The sequence below is a fragment of the Leucoraja erinacea genome, chromosome 13, assembly GCF_028641065.1.
Source record: "Leucoraja erinacea ecotype New England chromosome 13, Leri_hhj_1, whole genome shotgun sequence".
NCBI classification, from domain to species: Eukaryota; Metazoa; Chordata; class Chondrichthyes; order Rajiformes; family Rajidae; genus Leucoraja; species Leucoraja erinaceus.
This window is the reverse complement of record NC_073389.1, coordinates 6,503,432-6,514,659: the sequence shown is the minus strand read 5'-3', so window position 1 is coordinate 6,514,659 and position 11,228 is coordinate 6,503,432. Positions and strand designations below refer to the sequence as shown.

The 11,228-nt window shown below is 49.2% G+C and overlaps 1 protein-coding gene across 1 annotated transcript in view; it reads left to right on the top strand.

The window, feature by feature from the left end:
• Positions 1-3,376: 3,376 nt before the first annotated feature.
• LOC129702581 (E3 ubiquitin-protein ligase DZIP3-like) overlaps positions 3,377-11,228 on the top strand; it is a 98,780-nt gene continuing 90,928 nt past the window's right edge. Inside the window, exon 1 of the mRNA XM_055644367.1 lies at positions 3,377-3,512. The gene's annotated coding sequence lies outside the window, so the exon portion shown is untranslated. The remainder of the gene's footprint in view (positions 3,513-11,228) is intronic.

Sequence of the window (11,228 nt, the reverse complement as noted above, 5' to 3'; positions counted from 1 at the left end):
CTGTGACCCCTTGTTCTGGACTTTCCCAACATCGGGAACAGTCTTCCTGCATCTACCAACCCCTTAAGAATGTTGTAAGTTTCTACAAGATTCTAGCGAGTACAAGCCGAGTCCATCCAGTCTTTCTTCATATGAAAGTCCTGACATCCCAGGAATCAGTCTGGTGAACCTTCTCTGTACTCCCTCTATGGCAAGAATGTCCTTCCTCAGATTAGGAGCCTAAAACTGTACGCAATACTCCAGGTGTGGTCTCACCAAGACCATGTACAACTGCAGTACAACCTCCCTGCTCCTATACACAAATCATTTTGCCATGAATGCTAACATACCATTTGCATTCTACACTGCCTGCTGCACATGCGTACCTACTTTCAATGACTGGTGAACCATGACACCCAGGTCTCGTTGCATCTCACCTTTTCCTAATCGGCCACAATTCAGATAATAGTCTACTTTCCTGTTTTTGCCACCAAAGTGGATAACCTCACATTTATCCACATTATACTGCATCTGCCATGCATTTGCCCACTCACCTAGCCTATCCAAGTCACCTTTCAGCCCCTTGTTTAGAGGGGTTTAAACGGTTTAGAGATGTTTAGAGGGCTTCAGATCGGTTCAGGTGTGTTTAGAAGTGTTTAGAGGGGCTAGAGGGCGTTTAGAGGTGTTCAGAGGGTCCCAGAGGGGTTTAGAGACGTCATTAGCCCCCCGTGAGAAATTGTATTTCTCTGAAATTGAAGATAGACATAAAGCTGGAGTAACTCAGCAGGACAGGCAGCACAGCGACTCTGGAGAGAAGACCCTTCTTCAGACTAAACTGAACTCTCGTCGGTGAAAGTACTTGTGATTGGCTGAAGAAGGGTCTCGACCAGAAACGCAACCTCTCCCCAGAGCCCATGCCCGTCCTGTTGAGCCACCTTCAACTTCAGAGCCAAATAAAAAACACAGAGTGCTGGAGGAACTCAGTGGGCAAGACGGCTGCCTCACCCGCTGGGTTTCTCCAGCATTTTTGTCTACCGCAAAACGTCAATGATTCCGGGAATGCCGAGGCGACAGTGTGAGAGAGCTAGAGAGAGACGAGATGGGGAGGGAGGGAGGGAGAGAGGGAGGGGAGGGGGAGGGGGAGGGGGAGGGGGAGGGGGAGGGGGAGGGGGGAGGGGGAGGGGGGAGGGGGAGGGGGAGGGGGAGGGGGGGAGGGGGGGGGAGAGGGAGGGGGGGGGGGGGAGGGGGAGAGGGAGGGGGGAGAGGGAGAGGGAGAGGGAGAGGGAGAGGGAGAGCAAAACACAGAGAGACACAGTGGGTCGGTAGGTGAATGTCTAACCTGCACACCAGGAAGAAGCCCCATCTCACGGTCCAGGGCCCTCACTCATGATGGTGAGTTTAAAGAAATTCTCAACTTGTCATCGATCGACATTCCTCAGTAAATGTAATTGTGTTTTAAACAAGTATTAATGACTCTGCGTGAATTTTATTCAAAGGAACACGGCATTATTAATACTTGTTCAAAACACAATAACATTTACTGAGGAATGCGGATAGATGCATTGATGACATTGTATAACAACGTGTTAAGTACTTGCTGTTAAGAAGTGCTAACAGTACTAGTTAACAAATCGTTTGTGTCTGATGGCCGTGCAGCGGTTGTTATACACAGAGATCCTATAGTGAAGCTCTGCTAGAAGATCTTTGGTTATACGTGTTCGTTTAAAAAAAAATCCGGATGGCGAATTTAAAAAAAACTTTATTTAACAAAGATAATTCTTATTTCCGTACGAAATACGGAACATTAGAGCGGGGCCCCCCTTAGGTGCGGGGCACAATTGGGGGCAATCAGCTTAAGGTTGGCCCTGCATGTGTGTATATATTTATATAATGTAGCAATGTTACAAAATTTTGAGATTTAAAAAATCGTCTGCAATTTATCCCATCAGATAAAGCATAACAATAAGTTTAATTTGACACCTAATTCACTTTCATATCTCAAGTAATAAAAATGTTATGGCCATTTTCATACTCAGAAATTAGCATCTTGTTCCCTATTGATTTTCTATGGGCATAACAAAAAAGCTGTGAGCGTGGACAGTCAAAAGCACATAACCTTCTTAAAAATTAAGAGAACTGAATGAAATTTTCAGTTAACATAGACTGAACCATTCTGAAACAAATATAAAATAATCTAACTTGGATGACCTGAAATTAAAGCATATAATTAGTTAGTTACCCAATTGTAGCTAATTTCAAACTTCAATTTACTAGATCTAAACATCTATCCATTTCTTAATAAATGATTAACATTTTTAAATAGCTCAAGTGTCCAAATAATATTCACAAATAATTCACAATAAAGCATGATTTTTAAATCTCATTTACATCAATTTATAGGCCAAATGGAAGGAATTTAGTGTTCAATTGCTGTAAATTAAAGTCAATTTAAATCGGCTTTCTAGTGGGTTCCTGTGAAGCGCTGGTTTAGAACGTTCACATTGCGCTGGATTTGTGCCCTCAAATGCCCAGAAAAATACTGCGGGATATAAAGAGCCCAAAATGAGCTACTCGCTATAGAAAACTTTATATACAGGGTTATATACATGCCCCATTTAATGTAAAAATAAGGTACATACCTTTAATTGTTTGCTTTATAAAACCCTGGGGCTGCGAGAGGTTGCGGGTTGAGAGAGTGATTTTTAAACTACTATAACTATTATACAAGGCCATAAAAACTAATAATACCTTTTGCGAGGGGGTCTTTCAGCGATTTTCCGTTAATGATTTACTTGGCTGAACATTTTTGATTGCAACAGCCTAGTAAAAATCGCGTTTTAAACCCGCCCCCTCTAAACAGCGCCAAAACGCGCACACGGGGTGGGGCAGATACTCAGCCACATTCAGGTAGGTTTTGTAACATACCTATATAATGGTATATGGACTCACTGATATGTGTTGTATTCGTGCCAACTATATTCCGTTGGGCTGATACAAAGCAAGAATTTCATTGTCCTTTCTGGGACACATGACAATAAATTCTCTTGACTTGACTTGAAATTAAACTTTTAAAATCTCAAAATTTTGTAACATTGCTATGTAATGGTTTGGAGAAAAGACCATTGTAGCAAGAGGCTGCACACGTGAGGATTTTCACACAGTTTCAACAGCGAATGGGGATACCATACGTAAGAAGGGAAATACCTAATAGTTTCATTATGATGCGACCCCACAAATTCCCATCGCTCTTCTCGGAAACAGTTCTACCATCGCGCGTCGACGGCCACCGCTCCGCTCGGACCTTCCCGCCCACGCTGTGACCGTCGGCTGTTACCCTGCAGTGGCGCCGGGCGCCGTGTGGCGGCGCTGCCGGGGGCGGCTGTCCGCCTGCAGTGACACCTGGCGCCGTGAGGCGGCGCTGCCGGTGGAGGGCGGGCGGCCGGCGCCGGGGACGGAGGCTTGAAGCTGAGGAAGGAGCCGCGACGCTGGTCGTCGCCAGGGTTGCCGTGACGCGCAGCGGAGGCCGAGCTCGGGTAAATGCGCCGCGCCGCGTCCCGTCTCGTCCGCTTCCTTGATGGGAAATCAGTGCCAATGATGGGGATAATTGGGAGGCGCTGCGAGAGATGGGCGGAAATGCGGTGCGGGTGGCCCGGGCCAAACGGGAGCAACATCACTCCCGTAACCCCAACCAACCCCACACCCCCCCCCCCCCCATCACACACCCACCCTCCATAACCCCCCTCCCCCCACCCCCCTACCCCTCTATAACCCCCCTCCCCCCACCACACTCCCCCTCCATAACACCCTCCCCACCACACTCCCCCCTCTATAACCCCCTCCCCACCACACTCCCCCCCATCTATAACCCCCTCCCCACCACACTCCCCCCCCCATACTCCCCCCCACCCCCCCCCCACAACCACCCCCTCTATAACCCCCTCCCCACCACACTCCCCCTCCATACCCCCCCTCCCCACCCCGCCCCCCCACCCCTCTATAACACCCTCCCCACCACACTCCCCCTCCATAACCACCTCCCTTCCCACACTCCCCCCCATAACCCTCCTCCCCACCACACTCCCCCCCCCCCTCTAACCCCCTCCCCACCCACACTCCCCCTCTATAACCCCCTCCCCACCACCCTCCCCCTCCATAACACCCTCCCCACCACACTCCCCCTCTATAACCCCCTCCCCCCCACCCCTCCATAAACCCCCTCCCCACCACACTCCCCCTCCATAACCCCCTCCCCACCACACTCCCCCTCCATAACCCCCTCCCCATCACACTCCCCCCTATATAACACCACCCCCCACCCCACCCCCCCCCTCTATAACCCCTCTCCCCTCCACACACCCCCCTCCATAACCCCACCCCCCCCTCCATAACCCCCTTACCTCCCCCCTCCAAACCCTCCCCACCACACTCCCCCCCCCCCTCCATAACCCCCCTCCCCCCACCACTCCCCCTCAATAAACCCCCCTCCCCACCACACTCCCCCTCCATAACCCACTCCCCACCACACTCCCCCTCTATAACGCCCTCCCCCACACTCCCCCCCCACAACCCCACTCCATAACCACACCCCCCCTCCATACTCCCCCCCCACTCCCCCATAACCCTCCCCACCACACACCCCCCTCTATAACCCCCTCCCCACCACATTCCCCCTCCATAACCCCCCCCCCCTCCCCCTCATAACCCCCTACCCCACCACATTCCCCACCCCCCCCCCCCCCCATACCCCCCCTCCAAACCCCCCCCCACCATTACCCCCCTCCCCCCACACTCCCCACCCCCCCCCTCCATAACCCCCTCCCCAACACACTCCTTCCATACCTCCCCCGTAACCCTCTCGTAGAATATTGTGTTCACTTCTGGGCACCATGTTCTAGGAAAGATATTGTCAAGCAAGAAAGGGTACAGAGAAGATTTACAATGAAGTTGCCAGAACTAGAGGGTCTGAGCTACAGGGAGAGGTTGAGCAGGCTGGGACTCTATTCCTTGGAATGCAGGAGGATGAGGGGTGATCTTATAGAGGTGTATAAAATCAGGAGAGGAATAGATTGGGTAGATTCACAGCGTCTCTTGCCCAGAGTAGGGCCATCGATGACCAGAAGTCATAGCTTTAAGGTGAAAGGGAAAGGATTTAGGCAATAGACAACAGGTGCAGGAGTGGGCTATTCGGCTCTTCGAGCCAGCACAGCTATTTAATGTGATCATGGCTAATCATCCACAATGAGTACCCCGTCCCTGCTTTCTCCCCATATCCCCTGACTCCGCTATCTTTAAGAGCCCTCATCTAGCTCTCTCTTGAAAGAATCCAGAGAACCGGCCTCCACCACCGTCTGAGGCAGAGAATTCCACAGACTCACAACTCTTTGTGAGATAAAGTGTTTACTCGTCTCCGTTCTAAATGGCTTACCCCTTATTCTTAACCTGTGGCCCCTGGTTCTGGACTCCCCTAACATCGGGAACATGTTTCCTGCCTCTAGCGTGTCCAAACCCTTAATATTCTTATATGTTTCAATAATATTCCCTCTCATCCTTCTAAACTCCAGAGTATACAAGCCCAGCTGCTCCATTCTCTCAGCATATGACAGTCCCGCCATCCTGGGAATTAACTTTGTAAACCTACGCTGTGCTCCCTCAATAGCAAGAATGTCCTTCCTCAAATTAGGGGACCAAAACTGCACACAATACTCCAGGTGTGGTCTCACTAGGGCCCTATACAACTGCTGAAGGTCCTCTTTGCTCCTTTACTCAACTCCTCTTGTTATAAAAGCCAACAAGCTATTCGCTTTCTTCACTGCCTGCTGTACCTGCATGCTTACTTACATTGACTGATGAACAAGGACCCCCAGATCCCGTTGTACTTCCCCTTTTCCCAACGACACCATTTAGATAGTAATCTGCCTTCCTGTTTTTGCTACCAATGTGGATAACCTCAGATTTATCCACATTAAACTGCATCTGCCATGCATCTGCCCACTCAACCAACCTGTCCAAGTCACCCTGCATTCTCATAGCATCCTCCTCACAGTTCACACTGCCACCCAGCTTTGTGTCATATGCAAACTTGCTAATGTTACTTTGAATCTATTCATCTAAATCATTGATGTATATTGTAAATAGCTGCGGTCCCAGCACCGAGCCTTGCGGCACCTCACTAGTCACTGCCTGCCATTCTGAAAGGGACCCGTTAATCTCTACTCTTTGTTTCCTGTCTGCCAACCAATTTTCAAACCATGTCAGCACTCTACCCCCAATACCGTGCCCTAATTTTGCCCACTAATCTCCTATGTGGGACCTTATCCACAATGGGCTAAGAGTTCGGCTGGCGACCGGAAGGTAGCCGGTTCAAATCCCGCTTGGAGTGCATACTGTCGTTGTGTCCTTGGGCAAGACACTTCACCCACCTTTGCCTGTAATGGAATGTTACGGCGGCAGGCGCGGGCACACCGCGACGCCCTGTGTCTCCCTTTCAAGGGAGATGCTAAAAATGCATTTCGTTGTCTCTGTACTGTACACTGACAATGACAATAAATTGAATCATTTCATTTCATTTCATTTTATCAAATGCTTTCTGAAAGTCCAAGTACACTACATCCACTTGCTCTCCTTTGTCCATTTTCCTAGTTACATCCTCAAAAAACTCCAGTAGATTAGTCAAGCATGATTTCTCCTTCGTAAATCCGTTGACTCAGACCGATCCTGTTACTGCTATCCAAATGTGCCGCTATTTCATCTTTTAGAATTGAGTCCAGCATCTTCCCCACGACCGATGTCAGTCAAACTAGTCTACAATTCCTCTGTTTTCTCTCTCCCGCCTTTCTTAAAAAGTGGGATAACATTAGCTACCCACCAATCCACAGGAACTGATCCTGAATGTAAAGAACATTGGAAAATTATTATCAATGCATCCACGATTTCTAGAGCCGCTTCCTTAAGTACCCTGGGATGCAGCCAATCAGGCCCTGGGGATTTATCAGCCTTCAGTCCCATCAGTTTACCCAACACCATTTCCTGCCTAATGTGGATTTCCTTCAGTTCCTCCGTCACCCCAGATCCTCTGGCCACTAGTATATCAGGAAGATTGTTTGTGTCCTCCTTAGTGAAGACGGATCCGAAGTACCTGTACAACTCATCTGCCATTTCCTTGATCCCCATAATAAATTCACCTTTTTCAGTCTTCAAGGGTCCAACTTTGGTCTTAACAATTTTTTTTCCTCTTCACATACCTAAAGAAGCTTTTACTATCCTCCTTTATATCTTGGCAAGCTTACCTTCGTTCCTCATCTTTTCTTCCCGTATTGCCTTTTTAGTTATCTTCTGTTGCTCTTTAAACATTACCCAAACCTCTTGTTTCCCGCTCATCTTTGCTACAAATTTTATTTTTATACTGTCCCTGATGTTCCTTGTCAGCCACGGTTGCCCCTTACTCCCCTTGGAATCTTTCTTCCTCTTTGGAATGAACTGATCCTGCACCTTCTGTATTATTCCCAGAAATACCTGCCATTGTTGTTCCACTATCATCCATAACACTAAATCCAGAATTGCCTTCTCCCTGGTAGGCTCCAATACAAGCTGTTCTAAGAATCCATCATGGAGGCACTTCAGAAACTCCCTTTCTTGGGGTCCAGGACCAACCTGATGTTCCCACTCTATCTGCATGTTGAAATCTCCCATAACAACCAAAGCATTAGCTTTACTACATGCCAATTTTAACTCCTGATTCAACTTGCACCCTATATCCAAGGCCACTGTTTGGGGACCTGTAGATGTCCCGTTAGGGTCTTTTTTACCCTTACCCTTAGTTCTATCCATACTGACTCCACATCTCCTGTTTCAATGTCACCCCTTGCAAGGGACTGAATTTCATTCCTCACCATCAGAGCTACCCCACCCCTTCTGCCCACCTGCCTGTCTTTTCATTAGAAGGCATACCCTTGAATATTCAGTTCCCAGCCCTGGCCCTCTTGCAGCCAGGAATAGCAATCTGAGGGGTAACTTTTTCACACAATGGGTGGTGGGTGTATGGAACAAGTTGCCATAGGTGGTAGTTTTGCAGGGACTATCCCAATGTTTAAGAAACAATTAGACAGGTAAATATATAGGACAGGTTTGGAGGGGTATGGACCAAGCACTGGCAGATGGATAGTGGAGCTAGAACATGTTGGCCGGTGTGGTTAAATTGGGCCGAAGGACACGATGTACTCACTCTATTACTTTATCACATATCTCTATCACACATCCCATAACCCCTCTGCACCCCCATACCTCCCTCTCCCACTGCTCCACCATCACAACCCCCTTCCGCATAGTCTCCCACACCTCCCTCTCCATACCTCCTTCTCAATGACCTCACCCCGATAACCCCGTCACCCATGCTGCCCCACCTTCATATCTCCCCTATAACCTCCACCCTATGCCTCTCCCACCGCCTTTTCAGTGTTTGCACCTTTACCAGTGTTGATCTCCAAGGATCCAACCTCAGCCCTTTTTTCCCTTATTTTCTAAGTGTTGTCTCTCAGTAACACAAACCAAAATATAGCATTTTCCTTCGGAGTCACGTGAGTGACTACGTGAAGACCCCGCCAGTACGCATGTGTGTCATATCGTCTATCGCATTGCGTTACGACTGGCAGGGTGGACGTGATTCTCCTGCCAGCAGCAGACCTGAGGTAAGTTTTTTAAAAACCTTTTCAGGTTTTCATCTTCTTGCAGGAACCTCCACTTAGAGGTCCTGCTATAAGTCCGGGGCGAAGTCGGGACAAAGGGGGAACCCCAGTCACGAACTATCAGGGAACCCCGGTCACGGGGATGCCCGCCCACGGACCAAGTCCCTCGGGAGATTGCGGGTAGCGGGCGGAGGTGAATTCGCCTTTCGAGCCGCTGGTGGTGGAGCCAGAGGCTTCATATTGGTGGAGAATCAGCTCGGGAGACCGCGGAATGCGGGGAGCGGGCGGCGGTGGATTCGCCTTTCGAGTCGCTGGTGGTGGAGCCAGCGGCTTCATATTGGTGCCGGTGACACCTGGAGGTGGAGAACCCGCTCGGAAGACTGCGGAATGTGGGGAGCGGGCGGCGGCAAGTCGCCTTCCGAGCAGCTGGCAGTAAAACCAGCGGCTTCATATTGGTGCTGGTGGCACCCAGAGCAGGATACCCCCCCGCCCCCGACTTTGCTAATCGCGGCTATCCCTTTTATAGGGACCGCGGGGATATCCCGGCTGCAAGAACTGCGGGGATACCCAGCTTGGGGGGGGGAGGGGGGGGGGGGGGGAGCCCGACTGGAGAAAATCACTGAGAAGCCCTGCTATAAGGACCGCGGAGGTAAAGCTCGGTGGAGAAATAACCCGACAATGGAAGCTCTTCTACAAGGACCACAGAGGGAACCCCAGCTGCAACAACTACGACCAGGAGACCAGGCTCGGGAGGACCATTGCACCTGCAGCAGAAGGTTTAAAACAGGACATGCAGGTAAATTCCTTACTCTAAGGTCGTTTTGTGCTATTTTGTGAGAATATGTTACAGGAATGGACCGCATCTAGACTGACTGCGGAGGACCGCAGAATTGCGGGCAGTCAGCAGCGGTAGGCTGCACCTGGATCGCTATTGATCAGCAGTCTCCGACCTGGCACCTGCTCAGTCGGAATCGACACCACAGACTAGCGGGAAGGCCAAGCAGAAGTCGGACAGGCCCGAAGACTCGGACGAGTCGGGCTGTGAAGACTCACCGCCGGCGGGAGCGACTGTGATCGCATATCCCACATGGTGCGGTTGATGGAGAAGATGCTCCAATGTGACATGCTCCAGTATATGGAGTTTAGTCACCACGGGGTCCTAGCACGCCCATGGCAGCACCTTATCGAGGGCTGCATAATGCATCTCCCTCGACAGAGGGGAGCATTAGGAATCACTTCTGGGCTGACTCTGAAGACAGGGGTTTGGCTGAAGATACCACAAGTGTGCAGGGGTGCAGGAACAACACAACCAGCAGTAGGAGCAGACTGTGAATGAAGGCCACATCTTCACGCAAGACCTCACATCTCCGGCGGCAGCACCCCTACGCAACTACCAGCAAACCACGATACACTGAAGCTGGTGAAAGCTTGAAGGCCATACAACCAGAACAAAGGTCTTTTTAGGCCACAGCCCAGAACGGCCTTCCTGGAAGATGCGCCAACCCCGTACTCGAGCTCCTCTACCTCCCAGGAGCAGAAGTGCAAAATCATGCACATATGGTTGAGGCAGCTCCTGGATCGGGTTGCATAAGTCCTCCCATTCGGATGTGGAAGGATGAAGCTGATTGAGGCAACTCCTGGAAGTTCCCCGTGTGAAGGTAGGGAGCCACATCGAAGATGTGTCCTGTCACGGATACAAATTGGTAATATTTACACTGGTTTGAATATTTACCCTGGTTTGGGATAACATAAGATTAGTTTATACTGCACAACATATATGGTGGAGTTGCCTTTCAAGGCAGGCTCACAATTATGTGAGATGTGGACTGACCATTGTCAACAGCCTCAACCTGCATGTGCAGTAAAGACATTTCTGAATAACTTCCATGTGATCATTTCCGTTCACAGGGTTCGGAGATATTTGAAATTTAACTGGATGAGGCAATGATACACTCAGTGCGTTGCAATATGGGCTAACTTCAGTTTCCAGATTATTTACCGAATCACTACAATCAGTGCTTCGACTGCACAGAGCTGACAAATAAGTGTTATGGCCAATCTGGATGATATTGAACATACTGAATTTTACTAAATTAGCCTTATCAGCCACATAACTATATTTGATAAATTGGGGTTCTAACCGGTCCAGTTAAATTTAAATTAAGCTGATACCAACTGAAACCATTGATTATTGGAATTTATTTGTCTGGGATTCGGCTCTGAGACAAAAGATTAGACATCTGCTATTCCCAGCTGAAACAATCAAAGTCACAATGGTGGACGAACAGTATTCAGCGTTGCTCCACTAAACCTCTCATCCGTAAATCTTCAGTCATTCACAAACTGATGCTATTGCTCAAAGATGGGAAATTTACTAATACCATCTCTAGTTACGGAGGCAGATGGGATTAGCACGAGTTATCAATTGTTCAGTCATGGTATCAACTGCCAATGGACATCAGGTGCGTTCTGTGCATTAAAGGGTGTGTGAATATGCATATCTGAATGCACAAGTCCTAGGTGATACACTTTGGTGGTGGTATATGTTAATCACTAAGGTATAATCAA